This window comes from Triticum aestivum, chromosome 7A, assembly GCF_018294505.1.
Source record: "Triticum aestivum cultivar Chinese Spring chromosome 7A, IWGSC CS RefSeq v2.1, whole genome shotgun sequence".
Taxonomy (NCBI): domain Eukaryota; kingdom Viridiplantae; phylum Streptophyta; class Magnoliopsida; order Poales; family Poaceae; genus Triticum; species Triticum aestivum.
The window spans coordinates 256,346,696-256,374,221 of NC_057812.1; the positions used below are offsets into that span (position 1 = coordinate 256,346,696).

General features: G+C 42.5%; 2 long non-coding RNA genes across 17 annotated transcripts; one reads left to right on the forward strand and one right to left on the reverse strand.

Moving 5' to 3' along the window:
• Positions 1–11,343: 11,343 nt before the first annotated feature.
• LOC123151774 (uncharacterized) lies at positions 11,344–22,975 on the reverse strand. Of its 13 annotated transcripts, none has more exons than XR_006475811.1 (9): positions 22,743–22,975; positions 22,484–22,634; positions 21,945–22,023; positions 21,725–21,805; positions 15,734–20,159; positions 14,945–15,124; positions 13,340–13,516; positions 12,619–12,762; positions 11,344–11,734 (listed from the first exon to the last, which is right to left on the reverse strand). It is a non-coding gene; the product is annotated as an uncharacterized lncRNA (long non-coding RNA). The 13 variants fall into 13 exon arrangements; XR_006475815.1 differs by having other exon boundaries at positions 15,734–15,892; positions 15,974–20,159; positions 21,725–21,873; positions 22,484–22,971; XR_006475812.1 differs by having other exon boundaries at positions 21,725–21,873; positions 22,751–22,969.
• On the forward strand, positions 18,316–21,758 carry LOC123151776 (uncharacterized). 4 transcript variants are annotated; one of them, XR_006475822.1, is made up of 5 exons: positions 18,316–18,590; positions 19,399–19,540; positions 19,643–19,957; positions 20,039–20,733; positions 21,293–21,758. It is a non-coding gene; the product is annotated as an uncharacterized lncRNA (long non-coding RNA). The 4 variants fall into 4 exon arrangements; XR_006475821.1 differs by having other exon boundaries at positions 20,617–20,733; XR_006475820.1 differs by having other exon boundaries at positions 19,643–20,733.
• Positions 22,976–27,526: the final 4,551 nt, after the last annotated feature.

Below are 27,526 nucleotides of genomic sequence, written 5' to 3' on the forward strand. Positions count from 1 at the left end.
GTGAGTCTTATGTTCAAAACTTAAATCTCTGATAATTTTTTTTATCAAAGCGATCAATTTTCAGAGAACAGATAAAGATCAAGAAATGCTCTTGAACTAGAGAAATGTATATTTCTTGTTCACTACAATAAAGTTGATGATGATTATTATTTCTTAGTATAGTTGTTTAATAGAAATACTATCATCACATTGTTTATGAGTAATATGCATTATTTCCATTTCCGCCCAACGATGATATGGAATTAATGTAGAAGGATGATGATGTTTTATTCTAATTCTGCCCAAAGGTGATTTAGAATATAAAAGAAGGTTTTAAAAGTTTCATGTGCATATTTTTTAACCAAACCAACATGGGGTTATTTTTATGCTCATTATTGTTGATTATTGGCTAATTTTTCTTAGACTAAATTTTTTCCATACTTTCATTCGTGAAAGCGAATGGTCGGGTACTTGTGACCCAAAAGATGACCAAGAAAGGTCATAACGTGAGGGAGTATGTTCTCTCTAAAGAATGGCTTTAAAAGGAAAAGAATTATTGGATATTAATCCAAGAAAAGACAAAAGATAGATCATTGAGAGTCTTGGTTGACAAATGTTTTTCATGTACTCTCTATGAAGAAGATTTTTCAGTTAACATGATTTGAGATGAAACAAGCAACATGCGTGTTTAATCTGACCAACGTCGGATCAAGCATGTGTGCCAAAGAGCATTCGGATTTATTTCTGAATTTGATGATTGAATATGCAGTCAAAAGAGCCAATTCTGACATTTATGTCCCTTACAGGGAATTACCCGTATAGCGAGAAAAGATGATTATGATAAAACCGCATGGCGGGAAAAGTCTGGGAAAATACCTGCGTAACTGGGTAAAGTTGACATGGTATTATGTCAAAAATCATGTATGGCGGGAGAAATGTAGGCAAAGGAGCTATCTGGAGAAAGATATGACGACTCATGTGCGTTTAATGTGTCCCACACTGGGAGAAAAGTATGGAGTAGCAATTATCCTTTACTAGTATCGACCGTACACCATGGTCATTAAGCACTCAAAATCCAAGGAGAATAAAAGTTAAAGACGAACCTAAAGATAAAAATGATATGCAAGTGTGACTTGCAAAAGTACTAATGATAAAGAACTCTGTTGAGTTTCTGAAATGGAATGAGGAAAAAGTACTCACATACCAGTTAACAGATAACTTCATTATGTATGAAGTAATCAGATAAATGAAGTAGTAGATAATCAAAGTTTCCTCACTTCACAAGAGTTGTGAATGGTTTTTAGAAATTGTGGCAGAAAAGTTCTTGCCACATTTCGAGGGGGAGAAAGAAATATGAGATATCCATTAATGAAGAATATGATCGTGTGGGGGAGTACGACGGTCATAATAATACCCCTAAAGAAAAGAAATAGTTGTATTCCTGGATCTTTTACAGTTTCGAAAGCAGACTAAGGAATACTAAGACGATGCTTAAAAGTGCCATAAAAAGATAGTTTTAATAGAATAAACCCAAATAATAAAGTTAAAGATACCCCATTTTTAGTGAAGATGGAGTAATCTGAAAGAGCATGGTATGAAAATACCTAAGACTCGAATAGATTGTATCTGGGGGAGCATGTTGTATAACCTATACAACACCTGTTATTAGCTCTACAAGGGAGGAATGAGCAAACATGGATCTTGTGATAAAGGTCCCTGTAAAACCCATTGCCTCTTGGAAATGAAATACTATAGAATTAATTTTCCTCTTGGCAATGATAGAGCAACAACAGCCCCATATGAAAGAAGTGACACATATGAAAGAAGTGACAGTACCTAAGACACAAATCGTCTCAAGGAATGAGAAAATCAGATACTTCTGATTACTATAAAGTTTATGTTAGTGAAATTCAAATGGAGGTTGATCCCACCTCATTTAAAGCGCTCAATCGAGCTTTGAGAAGTGTCTGTTTTGTCTAAATGATAAGGGGCTATATGAGATGAAATAAAATTGGTGAATCCCAATGATGTTTGGGACTCATAAGTAATTTCAAATGGAGCATAAACAGTAGGCTGTAAAGGGTCTACAAGGTCAATGTGTTTCCAAAGGAAGGATTTTGTGCAAAGAAAATGAAAAAATTACAATGATTGTTAGTGGCACATCATGACTGACATCATGATCTGAGTTACATCAGACGAAAGTAAAGAACACAAGGGATACTGCTTCAAGAAGTTTGTTATGGACTAGAGCAAGTCTCTAGACAGTGGCATTTAAAGTTAAAAGAATCAGATGTTATTTTGGGTTAAACAAAATGAGAGGACAATTGAATTCATGCAAAGTTATAGAATGGGAAATTCATTTCCTAATCCTGTTCATGTGGATGACGTCCTACTTGCTAGTGGTCATGTCAATCTACTGCGGGAGAAGAAAAGAAGTTCTTGTTCTCAAAGTTCAAAAGAATGTTCTCGGTAGAGTGTCTCTCGTTATAATTATCGAGATTCACCAAGAAAAGTATAAAAGGGGTATTAGGAATATCGCGTGAGCATGCTAAGAAAGGTCTCTAAAGTATGCATGCGAGAAAACCTAAGTCTGTTCTTATAGTCAAGGGTAATGGAACTGTAAACTATGGTGTTCCAAAAGTTGATGAGAAAAGATTGAAACGGGTATGGTACCATATGCTTTAGCTGTTGGAAGCTCAATATATTACCCTGACATAGCTCACGTATCCGGGTTGTTTTGGCAATGTCCAGTCCATATATAGACCACTGAAATGGAGTCAAAGATATCGGTCTCATGCTGAAAGAAATAAGTTCTCTCAAAAGATTGTGAGTACAAAGACAGGACTTGTGAAATGTATAGAGAAATCCACAATTATCGCTAAATTTCACACTTGGAGGTTTTTGTGTGGAAAATCTCCAAAGAATGAAACAATTATCATCAATGTGATGAAAAAACATTTTATAGCTTGATATGAGGATGAGGGACAGGCAAAATGGGTAAGAAGACCTGTACCCGGAGTTGATAATGGTTGACAACAGCGATAACCATTTTAAGTTTTTCGCTCCTATGACAACGAGTCAAGTGTTGATGCCAAACACACTGACACAGAGTTATGCGTTGTAAAGGATAAAGTCCGGAATTATGTAGAAATGCTTGAAGCATAAAAGCAACAGACAAGTGTTTGCAGATCTGCTTATTAAAGGCTTACCGCCCAGTATGTTCGGAGAACACACAGTCGACATGGGTTTTATGGTATAGTCTAAGATTTCCGGACAATAAAGGGCCCAAGGTTAAAGAATTTGTTTCAAAAACAGAAAGGTACATTGTGGCTGTCTGATTCTATCGGCAATTGAGCTGTGACGATGAAACATGTTCTATGTACCAATATGTGATGAAACAAATAAACTAGAAAGTATAAGGTTAAAAGTAAAGTTGAGATCAAGGGGGAGAATGTTAGGTTGATCTTTTCCCGATCGAGCCCAACGGCTCGACGGGCCCTTGACCCGCGCCCTCATCGAGGGCGCTGAACCTGTCCATGGTTGATGGGCCCCTGCTGCCGCGCTATATAAAGGGGTGGGGAGCCGGCCGCACGCAACACGAGATTCACCGTGCGTCCAGAACCCCGCCTACATCCCTACCGATCTAGGGTTTAGTGCGATACGACGGGAAGCTCAACCACCGCCGCCACCCACGCACACTCGCACTCACGCCGCTGCCCTTTCACCATGGTGACTGGCACGAGCTCGTCTGGACAAACAGAAGGTAGGACCACCGACGATCTGACCTACTCAATCCGCGAGGTATATCAAACCCTTCAATATTCTAGTTCTTGATAAACATCGGTTTGTCTCAAGCTTTGAATTTGGTCCACGTAGTACTTCTAGCTAGCCATTAATGATGGCACTATCATCGACAGAGCATGTGTACTTACATGTGAGGTTGACAGTGGGCTCCAAAATAATTTTGATGAAACCTAGTTCATCTATCAGGTTAGGCATGGCACGTTTGGGAGTTTCTGTCACAAGAAAATTTGCGTAAGAAAGCAATAATTATATATACTATAGCAGAAGTTTGTTGAAAACATAAAATGGAATATAAAGCTTACCATAAGTTTGTTCTTAATGTTAGGCTTTGTCAAAGTGTGCAGGAGTGGAACATATGGATGATCAGGATACTAAATGTTGTATTCGTTTAGAAACCACTCATTTTCGCTCAATAAACTTAATTGCATGGTCAATGTCTTACCAAGTTTTTGTTCTGCCATATATGCTGGAATTTTTGTCTATTTTGGGCCTAGCCCAATAGCAGTTTCAGAAATTCCTAATAAATCCTAGAGGCCCACTTAGGCCATTTGTGCAAGGCAAGGGATACTACTAAAGTTTAGTCCCACATTGCTGGTTGAGTGGGAGTTGGACCTCCTTATAAGGGAGGTTCTTTCCCCACTTGTACGAGCATGAGAACAAGAGGGATATCCACGCGCGCTCCTCCTCCGCCGCCCGCCTCGTCACGACGCGCCGCGGGTTGCAGGAATGAGCCGAGCCGATATCTAAATTTTTGCCACGCACTACGAGTATACGAAAGGTCACACGGAAGCTGAAAAGATTTTTGCGAAAGTGGAGTTCGAATGCGAACGGTGCAGCCCTTCGGCTGCTGGCTGTTCGCTTCGTTTCTGTCTCTTCGTTTCGCCTCTCGTCGTTGCCCTCTCGCCTCCTTCTCTTGCACCTATAAAAGGGAGGTCGCTCCTCCCAGAGAGACGCACCAGAACCTCTTCCTCTTCTTGCCACAAGTTCCTGAGCACTGCACTGCTGCTACAATCTTCCCCATCCCGGCTTGCGGCGTGCACCGCAGGTAGGGACAATAGGCCTCCGAAACCGCACCTTTTGAGTCCTGTACGGGAGAAGGGTGATAAGGTTTTTGGGGAGCGCTCAGCACGACTACTGGCTGCTTCATCACGGACGATTCGGTCGCCGACGACTACTTCCCCGACGACGACTTCTTCCCCGACGTCCATGATCTCCTCGACGACATGGCAGGCGAGGACACCGACCCCAAGTCCAGCACTTCCACTATGTTGTCCCGTACATGTTCTTTCTCTTTCTGTTAGATGTCATGACACAGTTCTTTGCTCTACTTTCCGTCCTACATGCGTTAGGTTCTACTTCATATATGCAACTTCATCTAGTGTCTGTTCTAGATGTGTTTAGTTCAAGTTCATATATGCAGATGCTCTTTACCTTCTCTCTGTCCGAACGCATGACTTGTTTTATCTCTACTATATTAGTCATGCTTTATCTAGTATTTCTGTTAATAAAATCATTCGGTAAATTGCTCATATTTCCAACAATCCAAAAACCTTATTATAGGCAATTTACCCCAAGTGGTTTTGCTGCTTCCATGAGACCTCCTATGTTTGAGGGTATCCACTATAAGAGGTGGCGCGTGAGAGCAGTCTTATGGTTTCAAAACATGAGTTGCTATGACGCCACTCTAGGCAAACCTGAAGGAGAGCTTGATGCTCAACAGGCACAAGCTTTTTAGAAAATGGATACTCTGTTTAAGGCTGCTCTCTTGAGTGTTCTTGGTGAGAATATAGTTGATGCTTTTGCATCAATTGATAATGGAAAAGATATGTGGGATGCACTCGAGGCCAAGTTTGGGGTCTCGAATGCTGGCACTGAGCTGTACATCATGGATCAATTCTATGATTACAGGATGACTGAAGAGCGCTCCGTGGTTGAGCAAGCTCATGAGATACACTCATTTGCTAGAGAACTTGAGCACTTCAGTTGTATGCTACCGGACAAGTTTGTTGCCGGAGGTATCATCACTAAGCTTCCTCCTTCATGGAGGAACTTTGCTACCTTGCTGAAGCATAAGAGGCAGGAGTTTTCCATCCCGGATCTCATTGGCACTCTTGATGTGGAAGAAAAGGCAAGAGCAAAGGACACACGTGCTCGAGGTATTGAGGGAGGATCTAGTGCCAATGTGGTACAGAAGCAGAACTTCCAGCACCACAAGTTCAAGAACAAGGGAAAGTTTGATGGAAAAGCAAAGTTTGATGGGAAGAACAAGGTTGTGCAACACACGAACTTCAAGAAGAAGAATGGCAAGAAGAAAGGTGCTTGTCATGTGTGCGGGGATCCTGATCATTGGGCTCCTAGTTTCCCTAATCGCTATGACAAGCGTCATCCTGGGAAAGGCGGCAAGACCGCTAATGTTGTCATTGAGACACTGACATGGAGGATGCTGGGTATGGTATATTTCCCACTATTCTTTCAGTATGTCATTCTCCTGATTGGTTGATTGACACGGGTGCTAATGTGCATGTATGCGGTGATATTTCTATGTTTTCGTCTTATCAGACTGCAGGGACTTCAACCGTGCTGATGGGCAACGGTTCAAGTGCTTCTGTTCGTGGTGTTGGCACGGTCGATCTGAAGTTTACTTCGGGGAAGATCGTGCGGCTGAAGAACGTGCATTATGTCCCCTCCGTCAATAAAAATCTTGTTAGCGGATCTCTTCTATGTAGAGATGGCTACAAGCTTGTCTTTGAGTCGAATAAATTTGTAATATCCAAGTATGGAACCTTTGTTGGTAAAGGCTATGAGTCAGGAGGCCTGTTTCGTTTATCCTTATTAGACGTTTTCAATAAAGTTGTTAATCATGTTTGCAACAATAGTGAATCAAATGTGTGGCATTCACGTCTTTGTCATGTTAACTTTGGTTGCATGTCACGACTGGCAAAGTTGAACTTAATCCCTAGTTTCACCACTGTCAAGGGATCTAAGTGTCAAGTGTGGCTAAACAACCTCGTAAGTCTCACACGACTGCGGAAACGAGAAATCTTGCACCACTAGAGATCATACTCAGATCTATGTGAAATGAATGGTGTTTTGACAAAAGGTGGAAAGAAATATTTCATGACGTTAATTGACGACTCCAGTAGGTACTGTCGTGTGTATCTTCTGAAATCTAAGGATGAGGCTTTGAACCTTTTCAAGATCTATAAAGCTGAAGTGGAAAACCAACTTGATCGAAAAATCAAGAGGCTTAGGTCCGACCGTGGTGGAGAGTATTTTTCCAATGAGTTTGATGCTTTTTGTGCGGAACATGGTATAATCCATGAGAGGACGCCTCCCTACTCACCTCAGTCAAATGGGGTGGCCGAAAGAAAAAACCGTACTCTAACTGATTTGGTTAATGCCATGTTAGACACATCGGGTCTCTCCAAGGCATGATGGGGGGGCGATATTGACAACATGTCATGTCCTTAACCGAGTCCCCACAAAGAATAAAGAGATAACTCCATTCGAGGAATGGGAGAAGAAAAGGTTAAAACTCTCTTATCTGCGAACATGGGGTTGTTTGGCGAAAGTCAATGCTCCAATTTCAAAGAAGCGGAAGCTTGGACCAAAGACTGTGGATTGTGTTTTCCTGGGATATGCTTTTCATAGCATTGGCTATAGATTCTTGGTTGTAAAATCTGAGGTACCTGACATGCATGTCGGTACGATCATGGAGTCGAATGATGCGACTTTCTTTGAAGATACCTTTCCCATGAAGGATATGGCTACCTCATCTAATCAGGAGATGCCTAGTTCATCGAATCAGGAACCAGTTACAATTACCGAACCTGCCATTTCGATGGAACACTTTGAAAGTCCTATGGAGGAGAACAATGAAGTTCCTACTAGGAGCAAGAGACAGAGGACTGCAAAGTCTTTTGGTGATGATTTTCTTGTGTATCTCATAGATGACACTCCCAGTTCTATTTCAGAGGCCTATGCATCTGAAGATGCTGACTACTGGAAGGAAGCGGTTCGTAGCAAGATGGATTCCATCTTGGCGAATGAAACCTGGGAGATAACTGATCGTCCTTATGGGTGCAAACCTATAGGATGCAAATGGGTATTCAAGAAGAAGCTTAGGCCTGATGGTACTATTGAAAAGTACAAGGCTCGGCTCGTGGCTAAGGGTTATACCCAAAAGGAAGGTGAAGACTTCTTTGATACTTACTCACCTGTGGCTCGACTGACCACTATTTGAGTTCTACTTTCACTAGCTGCCTCACATGGTCTTCTCGTTCATCAAATGGATGTTAAGACTGCTTTCCTAAATGGAGAGTTGGACGAGGAAATTTATATGGAACAACCAGATGGGTTTATACTAGATGGTCAGGAAGGAAAAGTGTGCAAGTTGCTGAAGTCTTTGTATGGACTCAAGCAAGCACCCAAACAGTGGCATGAGAAGTTTGAAAGAACTTTAACAGCTGCAGGCTTTGTTGTAAACGAAGCTGACAAATATGTGTACTATCGCCATGGTGGGGGCGAGTGAGTTATCCTTTGCTTGTATGTCGATGACATACTGATTTTCGGAACAAATCTGAATGTTATTAAGGAGGTCAAAGATTTCCTATCTTGTTGTTTTGAGATGAAGGATTTAGGAGTGGCTGAATTCATCCTGAACATCAAGTTGTTGAGAGACGATGATGGTGGGATTACATTGCTTCAATCTCACTATGTGAAAAAGATCTTGAGTCGCTTTGGCTATAGTGACTGCAAGCCCTCTCCAACACCATATGATGCGAGTGTGTTACTTTGAAAGAATCGAAGAATTGCCAGAGATCAATTGAAATATTCTCAGATTATTGGCTCGCTTATGTACTTAGCAAGTGCTACAAGACCTGACATCTCTTTTGCTGTTAGCAAACTGAGTCGGTTTGTCTCAAAACTAGGAGATGTGCATTGGAAAGCTCTAGAGAGAGTTTTGCATTATTTGAAAGGCACTGCAAATTATGGAATTCACTACACCGGGCATCCAAAGGTGCTTGAAGGATATAGTGACTCAAACTGGATCTCAGATGCTGATGAGATAAAGGCCACGAACGGTTATGTATTCACTCATGGAGGTGGCGCTGTTTCTTGGAAGTCTTGCAAGTAGACCATCTTAACGAGGTCAACAATGGAAGCAGAACTTACAGCACTAGATACAGCTACGGTTGAAGCAGATTGGCTTCGTCGGCTCTTGAATGACTTGCCGGTTGTTGAGAAACCTGTACTGGGTGTCCTTATGAACTGCGACAATCAAACTGTGATCACGAAAGAGAGAAGCTCAAAGGATAACATGAAGTCATCAAGACACGTTCAGAGAAGGTTAAAGTCTGTCAGGAAAATGAAAAACTCCGGAGTTATTGCATTGGATTATATCCAAATGTTTAAAAATCTGGCAAATCCTTTTACTAAAGGTCTATCACGTAATGTGATAGATAATGCATCGAGGGAGATGGGTATGAGACCCACAATATGAGTTGTTCATAGTGATAACCTATTCTTTGTGATCGGAGATCCCGTGAATTAGATGTGGAAGACAAGCTGATGGTCAACTGAGAGGAGAGTATCCTTACTATTCACAATACCACTCCATGAAGATGCAATACTCTCCTAATCTGCATGGCAGGTTATATATCTTAATGTGTTCTAAGTGGCTCATTAAAGCAGAGATGTTATCCTGCAGAACATCTTTTGAAGAACACACCTACATGAGTCTGATTGTCAAACGTCGCAATCTATGAGAGTAGGGTTCTCTCTAGTAAACTCATGAAAGGTCAGGGAGTATGACGTATAAGCTCCACCCGCGGGGAAGACCCACGGTAGCCACATATCGGTCAAGGCTTTACGTGAAGCTAGATTCGCAAAAAACTTGCAGTTCAAGGCTCAGTCCACTGTTCAAGTTGCTTACTAGTGTAGCATAGAGTTCTAGGTGGAAGTTCAACTTAACAGTCTCCACTGCAGTACCGGTATATAAAACAGTGTTTTGGAACCAAAGGCAATTTCTGTGTGCCTCTGGGATTTGGTGGGGGATTGCTGGAATTTTTGTCTATTTTGGGCCTAGCCCAATATCAGTTTCAGAAATTCCTAATAAATCCTAGAGGCCCACTTAGCCCATTTGTGCAAGGCAAGGAATACTACTAAAGTTTAGTCCCACATTGCTAGTTGAGTGGGAGTTGGACCTCCTTATAAGGGAGGTTCTTTCCCCACTTGTACGAGCATGAGAACAAGAGGGATATCCACGCGCGCTCCTCCTCCGCCGCCCGCCTCGCCTCGTCACGACGCGCCGCGCCGCGGGAATGAGCCGAGCCGATATCTAAATTTTTGCCACGCATTACGGGTATACGAAAGGTCACACGAAAGCTGAAAAGATTTTTGCGAAAGTGGAGTTCGAATGCGAACGGTGCAGCCCTTCGGCTGCTGGCTGTTCGCTTCGTCTCTGTCTCTTCGTTTCGCCTCCCGTCGTTGCCCTCTCGCCTCCTTCTCTTGCGCCTATAAAAGGGAGGTCGCTCCTCCCAGAGAGACGCACCAGAACCTCTTCCTCCTCTCGCCACAAGTTCCTGAGCACTGCGCTGCTGCTACAATCTTCCCCATCCCGGCTTGCGGCGTGCACCGCAAGTCGGGACAGTAGGCCTCCGAAACCGCACCTTTTGAGTCATGTACGGGAGAAGGGTGATAAGGTTTTTGGGGAGCGCTCAGCACGACTACTGGCTACTTCATCACGGACGATCCGGTCGCCGACGACTACTTCCCCGACGTCCACGATCTCCTCGACGACATGGCAGGCAAGGACACCGACCCCAAGTCCAGCACTTCCACTGCTGTTGTCCCGTACGTGTTCTTACTCTTTCTGTTAGATGTCATGACACGGTTCTTTGCTCTACTTTCCGTCCTACATGCGTTAAGTTCTACTTCATATATACAACTTTATCTAGTGTCTGTTCTAGATGTGTTTAGTTCAAGTTCATTGAACATATAAATCACGCTAGGCAACCCGCCCTTCTAGCGCGTTTGCATCGTGCGAGCGATTGGGTTCGCACGATTGCCTGCCGTCTGTACCTTTTACAGCCGTGGCAACTGTTCAGCCGTTCTCTTTGCCGTCTGTACCCACAGGCTCTCAAAGTGTAGTTCATTTTTGTGTTTACTAGATGACCGTTGCGCCAATGGCGCAAAGGCCGAGAGCGAAACAAGTTTTCAAACCATGCAAGTTAGAATATTTATTATTTAGAGACCAACACCTACTTATATTGCCTTGTGAATGTTACTATACTACGGAATTAGGAGTGATAACATGGTGTATTCTTTGATAGCTATTTCCCCCATTCCCTCCTATTTATAGAACTATAATACTTACAAAAGCACATTGGTTAACAGATCACACTTCTACACAAACAAGTAAATGCATAAGATGTTTATATCAGGGAATAACCTTTGCAACGTTAAGTAAAAGGTTTCATATGAGATATATTGATAAGCGGTAACATATGACCAATAAGCATGTGATGTGTTCCACTATTTAGTTTCAATCACAAGAAGTTCCAGGTACCCATCAATTTCATATAAGCATTTTATAATAGAATTTTGGACAGTCTCAAAAAATGTGCACCACTAATTAACACATGCAACCATTCTTACATAGCGAAGGCAAAGCTTCAATTACTTTCAGTAGCTTGAAACTCAGAAACTCAGAAAGCATAATTTGTTATCAGTCCTGTACAAGGCTCATTTAATTTTGAAACCTTCTTATGCTTGAAACCATCAATGTAGAAACTGAAACATCACTGTGCACAGAGGTTATCGTTCTACTGAGTCACCGGACGAATAAACACATATCACCATGATCAAGGCCTCGACCAAGTGACATGTCTTTTAGAAAATATATGTAGAATCTCCCGTCGTCGGACTTAGTCCCCCGAAATGCGGAGACCTAGAGACATAAAAACAAATTAGCACCACATAGTTAATGACAGAGAACCTATCAATGAAATTCCATCTAAGCCACCGAAATTTACCGGTTGCGCCAATGACTCAAGTACCTAATTTAAAACAATATTTATCTGCTTAGCATTTGGTACCGACATTTTTTCCAGAGAATAACATCACAAGTTTTAGGATGCCTTTTCTAATTGAAGACGTAAAATCCCCGCTTACATCATGGACTATAACAGTGTCCCTTTGACTAATATATATGTAATAATATTAATGTATGAACATGTATATCATACCAGTGTGCCTCTGCTAGTTAACTACCCTTTATTATAAGTGTGCAACAAGCATTACCCTTTGCATATATAAATAGTAAGCAGGCGATCTGTTGGATTCTATAACCCATATATTAAAAATAAAATCCTTTATCGTAAGTAGCTACCATTGGTTTGGACATACGTAAACAATAAGCAGGTGGTATACACTGAATTCTGGAACACCCGCATTAATTATCTGTGCACTTAGCCTTCCCTTATCAGCAAGCAGCAAATATTCTCTCAAAGAAGTAATCTCATGTATTGCAAAAAGCTAAGATAACTGGGCACATCCCACACACGTTGATATTAACCAACATGCACATATTTGTCCTAAAGCAGTAAGCATGAAGCAAACCAATCATAAGCACTAACAGAAAAAACCTTCTCATGTCTCCCAACAGTTCAAAAAACCTTCAGGAATGCCTACTAATTAGCAAGGCCATGTTCTAGCGTACAAAAAAATTATTTCCATCCAGTATATAATGCAGAAGCAAGTATTCTCTGGAAGGATATATATATTCATATATACCAAATAGACATAGTATAAGTTCCAACGATAATGTCATACCTATAGCAGAGACATAGCCTCAAGAAACGTTGTCCATAGTAAAAAAAACCATTGCAGCAGAAACCAGAAGACAACATCAGTGTGGTTCGCAAGAAGAGGAAGCCATTCTGTTCATGCCTAGCACAACAGCAAATTGAAGAGAACCTACATTACACGGCATAAAATCCTGTTAAGAAGAAAATCTAATGTGATATGTAACTATATGGATACACTCGAGTTGTTATAATTACTTAGGAATTTTGAATGGAAAATTTAAGAAAATAATTCAAATTATTGCTTTTCCTATAGGGGCCCTATAACCAGAATATAGCTGCACAGAAGATCATCAGGTAAAAAAACTTTAGTAGATTCATGAAAAGCAAATGCCAAGATAAAAGGTCTGACATAACTGTCCAGATTTTGTATCAACCAGTCATATATATACAAGCATTTTACCTCTATAAACAACATTTTAATGGTGGAGTAATCAATCTAAACAATTTTAAATTAAAAACAAAATATCTAAAGACTAAGCTCTAGTTCATGTATTTTAGAGAAGTTCAGTTCGGCGAAACTACGGAAGCAAAGGTCTGAAGATATGATACACGTCGAACTATGTATTTCCATCAGCCTAAAAATTCTGAGAATTACATGGTACCGATACACGTCGAACTCTGTTAAAGCAGTACAGTTACAAGGCCAGAAAGACGGTTCAAGTAACGATGCAGGGTGCTGAACAGACCTGCTTCAACTTCTTCAGAGAATCTTCTACATCTGCTAGCTTCTCTGAAACTGTTTTCTCAAGATCAGAAGAGTAACCTTTTCCTTCTTCCATGTTTCAGAGGTAGTATTTGAGTGTGAGCAAAGTGCCTTCCACACAGAAGAACTGTTGAAAAGACAAGTAACAGCAAGATCTTTCCTACACAAGCAACAACAAAGAATTGTTGAGAGTATCGTCAAATTTAAAATTTCTGAGCTTTTATGACAAATTTTGACCCAAAAAAAGTTATCGGAATTTTTAAAATTTTCACAGATCATCAACCATACCAGGTGTAGCAATCTGGGTAATTTTCACAAATATACCTACCAAATGTACTAACCTGGGAAATTTTACACAAAAAATATGAATAATTCCTAGAAGGAAGGCAGTGGTAAGCGAATAAATTTCAGTTCAAATCGGCATTGTTCCAAATACCGGCCAGTTAATTGGCATCTCGGTCAGTTAATCGCTACTCGGTTGGTCAACGAATTCGCCTATTTATCCCTACTCAGCACCCGGCCAATATGGTACCAATTACCGATATCCTGAATGTTGCAAATCGGGTATCTAAACTATTCTCTCAGCAGTATAATTGCATTCTTATAGAAAAGAAAGCAAGTAAAAAGTAGGAGGTACTTTCTAGAAAGCAGCAAGATTGAAGTATACACTGATTTATTTGTAAGATGTGTCTTTATTATATTCAGCATATAACATGGTTGACAACAATAGGGGGTAGAAATAAGTATTGCTAGAGCTTTGAACAAAAGCTAATCACTATAGCTCTGTATTGTTGCATGTTGTTATCTGAATTCAGTAAATCTACTATGCTTGTGCTCTTTAGGAAACATCTCCAAAGATTTGCAGCAATTTCAGTATAACATCTCCAGGTTTTTGAAGTCATGTTCATTATTATTCTTTCGTATAGAGTTGTTTACTAATTTCAGTTCTTCTTGAAACATCACATATCACTGGCTACTGCTTCTTTTCCAAAATGGGGAATGCGGCAAAAATACATAGCCTAAAATTACATAATACAACCTTGATCGACAGTTTGCAAGAAGAACTTCAGAAAAGAAGGGAATATTAAGAAAAAAAGAAACAGAGAAATATTGTAATGGTTACGAAGTTGTCTTTCTGAATGTGATCAGCCCTTCTAAGGTAATATTGCAATATGCAAGGTGCACAACACCTTGTAAGTTGCAGAAACACATATAGGGATCTTAAAAAAACTCAAACCTTCGAAGCACTGTCACTATCTAAATACTAAATTCTAATTCTTGGGAACTTAGAAAGATAAAATCAGTGCTGACATGCTAGTGGAGAGCATAGTGAACACAATAGTGCTTAAGAAATTTGTCTGCGATCTTCTCTAGATATGGTTATAACATCACCTTGCATGAATACATCATGGCATAGTTGAGGGCATTGGACAATCTCTACATGCACTGGGTGGTCTATTTAATATTCTTAAAGGATCCATGTCAAAAGATAAGATTTGACGGTATAAGTAGAAGAACACATGTGTAGTTATTGACAGAAACAGAGAAGTAACTATAATCCAAACAATGCTTCAGCAAGAAAACCTACTTGCTCTTAACTGGACAGCAGTCATTGCTCGCGAAGTGTTGTTGGCCATCTGAAGAGCAGGTGTAGGAGAGAGACGAGTGGCGGCCTAATTTTGGCTGTCATAAGGGTCGGGATCCGCCTCCCTTAGCTTCTTCACATCAAGGACTGGCCTGAACTTATTTGGGTGTCGGTACCCTGACTCTTGGAATGTAACAAAGGATCAATGGATTAGTAACAAAACTAACTGATTGTAGCTTGCATACGTTATATGTACTCACTATTTTACTGAGACATATCAACACTATAATGTAGAAAATGCATGCAGATCAACATAACTGCACAAAAACCACCCATGCATGACACTGAAAATTGCACGAGAGGCTAGAGCTATTTTGTGCTGATCGAAACAATATATATTCAAGGAAATCTGTATTTATACATGGATAATATCTAACTTGAAAGGCCAAATTAGATTTAGGACATCAAACTATGGCCTGTTTGAGAACACCAAACTAAACTCCTGCCTGTTCAATTCAGAAGACGAAAAAGCTTCAGCTGGTACAACATCAAAGCGATTTTTGCAGAGTTAGAGAATTTCATTGTCGTGAATTAGTGGACAGCGAGATTTAGGCATTTTTTCCATTGGAATTAACGGCACTCTTTAATCCTCACGGTCATCCAGATGTATATAGTACATACTAATCTAGCATACAACTGTATGGCCCAGCTTGAATCACATGGGATGATGAAATACATAGGCTATGGATATGACGAACCTGAAAAAGATAGGCAAATAACACAAATGATTACCTGCAAGCTGCATCGTCATTCATACTTGACCACTTAAATCTTGGAGGCCGTCGTCCATGCTGATGCTTGGCCCTTGCCATCTAAGCCGTCTCTATCTTGGATGGCCGACATGGAGAAAGGGGCTGGAGGAAGAAGATGGAGAAGCCGTGGATCCGAGGCCTAGATTGGGGACGAATTAGCCTTCCTATATTAGACACCAATTCATTGACTAAAAAGAAAGTGGCGAGAGAAATCCATAACTGATGGATAGTACAGAATGGGATGAAATCATATGTCCCCAGCAAAGCATCTCCATAGAAGAGGTAAAGAGAGTGGGGCGGGGGCAGATGGCCATCGCTCCCGCTCCCGTGGTCTCGACCGCCACCTATTTAGGCTATTGCAGCCCGCATCGCTCGATTTCGCTGCGTCCCTTCTTCCTCCTTCAGACCACGGCCAGGCAGAGAGAGATCGAGGAGATGGATGACGAGGGTAGCCAAACCCTAGCCACATGAGCTCCTTCCTCCTCCACGGCCAACACAGCATGGCCAGCTGCTGCTCCCCTCCTCCTGCCGAGTCTGGATCGAGGCCGCGCTCGTGGAGGCAGAGCACGGGACGACCGCATCTGGGCCACCACGCGACACGGACGAGGCGCGGCTGGCTGTTGCCCCCTCCTGCCGAGCCGCTCCTCTGCTCGAGCTCAAGGTGGCTATGGCGACGAGGCGGAGAACAAGGGTTGGAGGTCGCCGGTGGCCAGTGAGGGCGAGGCGAGGCCCTGGCGCGGCGGTAGCGGGAGAGGAGGCGGCGGCGGGGGTCGCGAGGGAGCGGAAGGAATCGAGGATGACGTGAGAGGGGCTGACGAGGGAGATATTTTCATCTTCGTGGCTAATTCAATCGCACCGAAACAAGGCGAAACCACCTCATGAGGTCCACCCGCCATCGACTCTTGAAGCAGCCCCCAACGTAAAAAAAGACCAACGGCTGACCAGACGCCAACAGTAAAAAAAACACACTGTTACTGCTCGAGTAACTCCATCGTGTGGTCAAAGACATCGTGCGCGCTCGATGCCTCCAGAACGGCGGGTTGTCTAGCGTCATTTATCTTTCCCTATTTTTTTTTTTTACTAATAAAGCAAATAGTGCTTCTGGTCGTCCGTCAAAAAAATACCCTTAAAGTTGCTATAAATTACCCGCTGTGCCACTCATAAGTCAAGAAAACGATTCAATTTTTTGGAAGTCATCGTCGCGCACAGGAGTTTATAAAATAAATACCCCGCGCATGTCACAGACGCTCTACCAGCTCAGTGGTTGAAGCATATCTTCTCCACCGCGCAGACCCGGGTTCGATCCCCAGGGTCGTCCTATTTCCTCTACCTTTTTGTCAAGCACCTCCTCCCTCCCACATACGCGTTCATGGGCCGGCCCGTGGGGCGTCACGCCCCTATTCTGTTTTCATTTCGTTTTTTCTTTTCTCATTTCTGTTTTTGTTTTTCCTTCTTTAAATTAATTCGAGATTTTCAAATTACAAAAGGTTGCAAGTTTTGAGAAAAATATTCGAGAAATCATAGAATGTTTATGAATTCAAAAAATGTGTGAGAACTCATAAATTTTCCGCAGTTTTCATTTTTTTGGTGATTCGCAAAACTGTTCGCAAATTATAAAAAAATCACAATTTTTCAAAATTTGTTCCCCAATTATAAAAAAAGTTTATCGATACAAAAAAGGTTTGCTAACTCAAAAAATGTTCATCAATTCAAAAAATATGCATGCATTTCAAAAAATGTTCGTCTGAACAAAACAAATGTTCATGAATTCGAAAACAATTCATGCATTTCAAAAAATGTTCGTCTGAACAAAACAAATGTTCATGCATTTAAAAAATGCCCAAAATTTTAAAACAAATGTTTCTCGATTAGAAAAAATGTTCGTCGATTCAAAAGTCTTTCATGTCTAGGATTTGGGTAGTTTTTGGAAAGTCTTTTTATGTCTAGGCGCTAGGAGTAGTTTGTGGTCCATGAAATTTGTTTTTAAAGTTTTAAACAATCTCTAGCGCGCGTGCCATGCAGTGCCAAGCTCATTGCCTTGGGATTTACCACGTCAAATGCATTGCGATCACATGCATATCGTGTACATCATCAACGAGGGTGTGGGAAGAAAGATAAGTGGAAACATGGTGAGCCACCATGTGAAAATAAAGAACACTCATAATTTGGGGTATTGAGTCATACTTATTTGGCTGGCGTGTAACTTTTTTGTCTCCCGTTGCAACGCACGGGCATGTTTGCTAGTATGTTCAATTGGGTGAAAGGTGAAAGAAGGATAAGCGTTGCGAGCAGCACGGTGAAAACCTAATCGCCAATCCCCTTCCGTCCTCGCATCTCGCCCACTTTCTCCTCCCTTCGCCGCCGCCTCCTCTCCTCGCCTCTTCCCATGCTCTACACCACCACCACCACCACCACCACCACCACCACGCCCCTGCTCCTACACCGCCTCGCCGCCGGCCGTCTCTGCGCCTGTTCGTCTGCCCCCTCGGAAGGCACCGAGTTGCGGCCAGCCCGTGCTCAGCCTCCGCCCATGCGCTCGAGAAGAAGAGAGGGGCAGCCGCAGGGTAGGAGCAGCCACAACAGTCGCCAGTGCTGCCTCATCTACCGCCCTTCACGCCACCATCCATCCACCCGGTGAACTGGAGAGGCAGATGATGAGCGTCGCCTCGTATCTTGGGGCTGGATCCCGATTCTGCCGCTCCACGGCATGCCGTCCGCCTTTTCCTCCACCTTGTGTGGCTGCTCTGGTCAACCTCTTCCTCATCGTAGGTGCTCAACAGGAGAAGCGCGAGCAGCCGGTGCAGCCGAGAGTTCGCCTGGTTGCAGCTCGACTTCAGGTCCCTTCTCTTCTTACTGATTTATTCCTCCCCCTTTCTTCCAGTCCCCTGCTCCGAGAGCTTCTCATTTTGTTTGTACAAATTTAGTTTCTCCGTGTCTACAAGTTGTTTGATGAAAATCCAAAAAGGCTAACAGGGGAGGATTAATCTATGTTAGTCATGTGATTTGATTTTTCTGTAATTTAGTTCCAGTAAAAGATAACAAGTTGAGTAGTTGCATTTTAAGTATTGAAGGAGATCAGGATGCTTTAATTTCTATTTACCTCATGGCCTTTATTGTACAATAATCATAGTCGAGAAGATTATCTCATTTCTTTTGGATGATTTGGTTTAGTAGGCTATTACGCATGTTGGAATGAATTAGCAAGTATAGAAATGAAAACATGTAGCTCCTTCCTGATTAGGTCGGGTTAAATGCTTCCCAATGCAAATGATCTAAGGAAAAAGGAAAATATGTAACCATTTTGTGTTGGTTCATAGAGTGGGTTACTGCTAAACCCGATGAGTAGTAGTCATTATTTACTTCTGTAAATTGAAATCCATTTGTCTGTTATTATGTGTAGGCATAAAGTTGGATCTTGGATGCTTGGCATCGCCTTACTATGTTGTTTTCCTATTTATTTTATTTATTGTGCTTGCCTGTTTTGTACTATAATGTACTGGGAGGTGAGAAGAAGAGTTTGAACTATATATTTTCTTTTCAGGTATACTAGAAGCTGATGAGTCTCCAATTCGTTGTTGTTCTTAATGATATGAAAGTGCAACCGTGTTTTTTGCTACAAGCTGATGCATAATACTTTGCTTGCAGCCAACATCAGCCTTTGTTGCTGTTACTGTCCCATTTTGAGAACCAAAGAAATACTGCCTTTCAGCTAGATGTGTGTTAGGTGAATGCTGCAGGCCATTTTGTTCATTGGCCCGGCATGATTTGGATTGCATCACCTACAGAGGTAGGTTTCATCACCTCATGGATTATTTAATTTCAGCTTCATTTGCAATTGTATACCAATTGCTTGATGAAATTTTCAAATGTCCACTTTTTTTGGTTGTAGGTCTGTGTGATTGATGAGCTGGCTTAGGAAGGCACAGTCGATTATTATTGCCTATTTCTCCATTGAAAGCTGCTGCTACTTTCATCTTGGAAGGTACTTGTGTGTACAATGGATACTTTTATTGTGATTTTTCTTCTTTGTCATGGAGAGTTTGAAACTACTATACATATTAGTCTTTTGCGATTTCACTTTCCTAAGCTCGAGCCGCAGCGTTGGTCCACGACGCCGGCACCATCGTCGTCCGTAGTAAGAGTGTGGGCTACAGAGACGTCCGGCTCCGTCCGGCTCTCGCGCCACTGTCTGTCCACCCGAGAGGTCAGTCCTCGCGTCCTAGCCTCCATCCTCTCTTGCTGTCACACACACCCTCTCCTCCATCCTCACGCATGCCCTCAACAGAAGAGAAGATGGAGCCGGCACGTGTTGCTGGTTCAGTTAAAAGAAGAAGGGCCTTTGTTGCCTGGAAAGCACTGCCGAGTCTTGCTGCCATGTTTTCCTCTGTTCTTCTAAATGGTTCATTCTGTCCAAAGAAATAATAAGTTGTGTACGGTATTAGTTCAAACTATCCAAAGAAAATGCTTATTTAGTGCATTCTGACCAAGGCTGGCATGTATACAGGGTTGGGGGCCATTTTACTTGGTCATCCATTTCCTTAAGTAAAAGCTGCTCTTTTCTGTCAGATATTTGCTGTGTGGATGACCGATCATGCAACTATATAGTAAGATAGTGTTCTTGTTTTCTGTGACTGTATAAATGACGAAATAAATTAGTAACTAAGTGATTCATTCTGACGTTTTAGTAAAATACACCATGTATGTCCTGTAAGTAAGTTAGGCTTCAATGCGATATCGATTTTTTGTATTAGAATCTGATATTTTATCTGCATGTGTAGCACTCAAATTACGTTTTTCATTTCTGTTTTCTTTTCATTTAAGATGTTACTTTGAGTTGCTAAAGTTGATGTTTCTCATTTCCAGTAGGATATGCATTTGATCCAGTCCATGTCTTGGTCTCTTTTTGAAGTGTGTTTAGCCATGTTCTTCCTACATGTGTTCAATCCATCGGTAGCTAGCGGATGTTGTGCTGTGACAAAGGTTTGCTACCTTCCTCTTCTACTCCGTTTGGTTTTATGGGCAATTCTTACAATAATATGTCCTTGCTCTGTTTGGCTGTGACATGTGAATCTGATGCTTACCAACTTGAGATATGCAGCTATTGTCTTTCTTATACTGGTCCATTATGTGATTTTTTATTAATTTCTTTGTATGGACTACAACTTTTGAATAGCATTTCCCAGTTCATTACTTTCCAGTTTTCGAATATCTATTGACACCAACAATCTAGCATTTTCTACAACAAACTTACAAGGATCAGCTGTTCATCTCTAAATTAAATGGAGAATAATTATTTTTACTTCAGAGCTGCAAGACCTTTTTTTTGCTTGGAATATATGGTTTAATCTAAGACTGAATAAAAGATTTTTTTCTCTTCTTTAAGAAGTGCCATGTATTACCTGTTTACCGAAAGGAATTCATCTTCTGGCTTTCACTAGACATTGATTGCTATTTATGCTTCTTTAGCAGTGAGATCAGTCAGACACCAATAGAAATGATTCTGACCTTTCATCTCCCCAATTTTTATCGTGTTTTCTAGGTGCACTCCAGGAAAAAATTATTCTGCAAAGAATCTTTATCAACAAAGCGCATAGGGAAGATTGTCAGTGTCAGCGACCAATTATTTTGTTCAGCAGGTGTTCCCTTCAAATGAGGCTCCAGCAAGGGGATGCTAGCAGATATCAACCGGTTGGTTGAATGTGTGCACATTCTGTAAAGTCAACTTAAAGCTTCAGCAAGTGTGTTCATTGTCCTCTCCATTTCAAACAAACCATCAGCTGGTTCTTTAATATTTTATTACTTAATCATACTGTAGAATTTGTTTCTTGGTGATCTAAAACTTATAGCCATTAAGGGAAGCCCTTGGTTTGTATTAGGTACTTGTGCCATTGGGTGGAACTGTATGAAAAATAGTGAGAGAATGCTGGTAGAAATTAGCAGTAATGTAATTACATAGAGAGAAGGTACTCACATGTCACATCATATTTCCCCATGCTCCTCTTCAATTGCAACAACTATTGAATTTAGTTTTAGTTCAAGCATCTTTTTTATGCTGTCAACAGTGTGTCAGTTGGTGCAAAAGAAATCACCCTAAGAAACCGAGATCCGCTAATATGTATTCTGTAACAACACTCAAGTCCTTGAAATAAATAAGATGATAATTTATTTAAACATGAAAGGATATTACCTACTTTAAATTCTCTGATATAATGGTCAACATTGATGGCGTAAACATTCGCTCATGGATAGTTTCAACAGAATTGTTTTGAGCTGCAAAGTAAATGGATAGAGCATCAAACCAGGCAAACTGCAAGTGCAAAATCTCCATGCAATAAATTTCATCATACAAGCAATTGAAATAAGTCAGACATTGCAGGCAAGATATAGACTTTCCCCAATGCTTCTCAACAAAAACAACAATTGGTTTTCCTTTCTTGGCTGCCCTATCCGCGGGTGCCATAGCATTGTATAGGATGTCCATAAATCCTACTCAGAACTAAACTGGAAGCCACCTTGACCCTACCTAACCAGAAGGTGCAGCTATCATCGTGAATCTCTAAGTGAGAAGTAATCTCTAAGCGATAAGTGATTCAGACGGCCACGCATGATTTGGAAGAAAAAATTTCAGTCAATCGCAGACTAACAAACCTTACCTCCCACCACCACAAGGCACAAGAACGTTCACAACAAGCACAGACAGAATGTAAACAGTAAAGGGAGACGAACAAACCGGATCCATCAGGACACATGGAAGATAGCAGCCGAAGAAGCGCCACGCCGTCCCCAAATCGTCTCTCCCTTTGTACAGAGCCGCCACGCCGCGCACACCAGGTTGGGCCAGATGAAGACCACCGCTCCTTCCTCTGACCAACAACAACGGCCTGCAAATCACAACCAGACCCTACTCACAAAAACGACTAACAACAAAAACAATATCACCACCAAAACCCAATGACTGAATCGAAAGATGCCACCAGGCCCACCACAACCTAATGACCAAATTGAAACATCCCAATGAATGCCACAACATCACCACACAACAGCGGCGGATAAGTGAACCGCAGCCAGCAGCGACGGAGACCACCCGGACAGACAAGCCGCGCACTCTCGCACCCACCGGCCACGCTGCAGCAAGCCGCAGCAAACCCCAGCCCGGCGCAAACCAAATCCCTCCCCAACAGACCCCTTCTCCTCTGTAGACAGCATTGTTCAGGCAATGGAGCGACACGTGCTGGGTGCCATCCTCCTAGCCACCATGCCACCTCCAGGAGAAACATGGACCACTCGTTTCACAGTGACCGACAGCCGGGGCCTATCACACCAACCGCTGAAAGAAAGGGCCAAAGAAATGGGCCAGCTCACTTGGGAGGCTAAAAAAACTTGGGCCGCGCTTGGATTCCAATTTTCTAGCGGTTTACACGTGTAACATATACACCCTAAAACTAGCTCAAAAAAATACACCCTAAAATTGGCTGGATTTGTTACTCAAAAGAAAAAAAATGAAACCGACTTGATTTTATTCACCTGATTGGTTAGTCATTTTTGAAATGTATTTTTTTATTTCTATTTTGGATGCACTATTCAACACGTCGGTTTTGGACGAGTTGTAGCGTGGTCAGACGAGATGCCCCGTATGCGCGTTGCCGCGGCAGTGCCGGATGCGCGCCACCACGGCCGCCCCATACGCGTCGTCGCCACCATGCCGGAGTTGCGCCACCACGCGTGGTGCCGCTGCGGTGACACAGATGCGCATTGTCGCTGCAGCGTGGGAGGAGGTCCTCAGAAAGGCGCGCGCCACCCTCCCTCCTCATCTCCCCCGTGCCCTCCTCCTGATTCGTTGAAGTGCTTCCCGTGACCGTGACGGCCAACATCCGTCACCGTCAATGTGCTCCGACGGCCATCTATGGGAGGGGGTCTTGGACTACAACGGCTGGACACCGATTCGAAGCCAGGGCTAGCCATCAGCCGGTCATCATGGTCCCGCTAGCGCAGCAAGAAGGAATGGTGTGAAGCAGAGGCTTCTGTGCGGGTGCTGCCTGGTTGTCTGTATGTTCTATCAAAGCAGGGGATATAGCCTGACAAAAGGCACCCCTTAAAATACTGGCTTGTTTTCTGGGATGGTAAAACACACCTGTATATTTTGACAGGCTTATCTGGTTACCAGGCTTCCAATGGGGGGCATGGGAGGAACGTCAAAATTGAAGTCGTAAATCCAATTCGCTGCGTGAATTGTTCCCAGGAGTTTTAATCCAGGGAACTTAGTGATTTAGGTGATTTTTTTACATGAAGGTTGAAGATAGTTAGTGAGGAAGACCTTTATGTTGGCTACATATGAACTTAGTGCTAATCTATTCGGCTCTTTTTTAGTGCTTTACATATAATTTTTACTAGCTTCATTCCAGAATCAACTGAAGACAACGATCTTAACCGTACTCTCATAAGAAATATATGTTGCAACACACCTTGACGAAACGCTTTACAATCCAAAGACATTACAGCAGGATCAACGTCCGAAGACAACAATCTAAACCATACTCTGTCGCAGATAAGATATGTTGCATACCATCTCAACGATAAGACTGTACAATTAGAAGATATTCTAAAACAAACATATAGGTATTATTGGGGGTTCGATGATGATATGGGAAGGTATTTCTGCTTTGGCAATGGCAGCCCACCAAACACACCTACCATGAAGAGATGCTTAGACGATGAATGACTCTACCTGATGTTCATGCGTACCCCCCCCCCCGCCCCCCCCGGTTAAGCTAAATGACCAGCGATATCTATATGATGCATCTCTGCCTATGTAGCTTACTTGCTAAAAGCAATGACGCTATGTATCAACATCATACCTAAGTATCTATTTCCTTATGTTCCAATCGGTGTCTAAATATTCTTACATGCATGGTTGGCTCTCGCCCTTTGCGCCATTGGTGCAACGGGTCATCTAGTATATGCAGATGCTCTTTACCTTCTCTCTGTCCGAACGCATGACTTGTTTTATCTCTACTATATTAGTCACCCCTGGCACGAGACATTTTCTTCCCTTCGGAGTGTCTTTCAAGACGGTGTAGCTCTTTCGTTTCTCTCTCGGTGGACTAGTTGCGTAGAGGGCACCGTACTATCAAGAGGGGGTCCGCTGGGGTATTGCATGGGTGGAATCAACACGTACACATCAGCTTCTCACCCTCCGAGCTTGTCCTTTCCATTGAAGAGATCTCTCCGCTTTTCTTTGTCCTGTCTGGGTCCCAGCGGTAGTACCGCGCAACCCAGCCGTAGTACCGCTGAGGAGCCACAAGCGGCAGTATCGCTCCACAGCGGTAGTACCGCCCGTGACTCCACAGCAGTAGTACCGCTGGGGTGCCTGGCACCACCGCCTCGTCCTCAGCCTCTGCGGAGAGATTCTCTCTCTCTCTTCAGTGTCCCAGCGGTAGTATCGCACTACCAGCGGTAGTACGGCCGAAGGGTTACAAGCGGCAGTTCCGCTCCACAGCGGTAGTACCGCCCGTGACCCCGCTGCCGTAGTACCGCTGGGCTGTCTGGCTCCTACCGCCTCGACTCGAGGGGTCTTTTTCTCGTGTCGGGTTTTGCGGCACTAGTTGCGGTTGTAGAGGCGGTAGTACCATTTCAGGAGCGGTAGTACCGCCCCTACCACCACGGTAGTACCGCGTTGGGTCCTATTCCCTACTAGTCTCCTCTGCGCGGCAGTGCCGCTGGCTGGTGCGGCAGTACCGCTGACCTAGCGGTAGTACCGCCCCCTCTTAGCGGTAGTACCGCCCTGTGCGGGGCTGGTTGGTGAGGGGCAACGGTTGGATTGTTGCCCCCACTATAAAAAGGGGTCCCCTTCTTCCCTTTGACCTACCTCTTCCCCCTCAAGCTCCATTAAATGCTTCAAGCTCCATTTTCGCCCGATCTATCTCTCTAGCTAATCAAACTTGTTGATTTGCTCGGGAGTGGTTGAGAAGGCCCCGATCTACACTTCCACCAAGGGATTTTCGATTCCCCCACTCATCCCTAGCGGATCTTATTACTCTTGGGTGTTTGAGCATCCTAGACGGTTGAGGTCACCAAGGAGCCATAGTCCATTGTGGTGAAGCTTCGTGGTTTTGTTGGGAGCCTCCGATTAAGTTGTGGAGATTGCCCCAACCTTGTTTGTAAAGGTTCGGTTGCCGCCTTCAAGGGCACCAATAGTGGAATCACGACATCTCGCATTGTGTGAGGGCGTGAGGAGAATACGGTGGCCCTAGTGGCTTCTTGGGGAGCATTGTGCCTCCACACCGCTCTAACGGAGACGTACTTCCCCTCAAAAGGAAGGAACTTCGGTAACACATCCTCGTCTTCACCGGATCCACTCTTGGTTATCTCTTACCTTTACTTGTGCAAGCTCTTTAGTGTTACTTCTCTTGCTTGCTTGTATGCTTGTTGTTATTGCATCATATAGGTTGCTCACCTAGTTGCACATCTAGACAACCTACTTTGATGCAAAGTTTAATTTGGTAAAGAAAAGTAAAAAAATTGGTAGTTGCCTATTCACCCCCCCTGTAGTCAACCATATCGATCCTTTCACCAACAATATATAGTATCAATCCTGAAATAAGTTATGCCGTATATAAAAATAAAGTTAGTTATGGTGTAAGGTGGAAAGTTTGGCGAAAGACTAATGAATGCTCAATCAGTACAAGTAGAAAGTAATGATAGTTCTATAAGAGATGGATGTGAAGGAAAAAGAAATTTAGATAGAACTATGGTAAAAAAATACATGCATGGATGAGTAATTGGAGGATTTGGTAGGTTGACATATATGAATCGATGAACGTCGCCAGTGATAGCGAGTCACATTTCTTTATCAACTCAGAGGTGGTATAGTTTCAAGAATTGTTTCCAAGACTTGCCAGTAAAATAGATTTTCTCTCGTTCGTTGGTGACATCCTCAACAAAAGTGCACCCTTCTTCCGTCTGAAGTAAAGTTGTAACTTGAGTGAAAGCAGATTTTGTAATGCCAATCTTTTTTGAGAAATCTTTTCTTGCAAAGCAGTGGATTTCCTGGCAAACATGAAACCAAAGAAAGAACTATTATAAGACATGGATATGAAGTCAGTATTCATAGAGAAAGTATAGTGTATCTCAGTGACATTATTATCTTCAAAGAATGTATTTGAAAGAAGGATCTGTAGCCTTAATTTTGCAATGGAAGAATAGTTACTATGCAATTGGTATAAAGAGCAGAATTAAGGTATCACTATATATGTACTGATGCATCAATAGTTAAAATGCCACTATGGGTTGAAAGGAAATGTGTGTTGGACAAATCAGGGGAAGTCTACAATCATGAGGAAGAGCGAGTTGATTTGGACATAAGTTGGACCTATATTTTGTTTAATGAACATGTTGTTGAGTGAATAAGAATTGAATTGGAGATCTTGTTGACCCACATGTTTACGAATAATGTATAGTCCGGTAAAAGATAAAAAGGGTCATGCAGAAGATTTCAACTAGAATTGGAAACTTGACATCCTTTCTTTGTAGTCTGCTGGAGAAAAGAGGGACAAGGACTTGTTCCTAACAACATGGTCACCATTGCACAAGCCTCTGAGGTTGTAACAGATTGGGCACTAATGCATGAACAAGCAATTTAGCCGGAAATAAGATTGGGCGGCTGATTTGGAGCAGATTAAAGAGAGATAAGGTGGTAATTTACCTCCATTTCATGAACCCGATGGAGCTCCATTAGGGTTTTCTTGGATGGGGGAAGTTGGGGTAGAATAGAAAG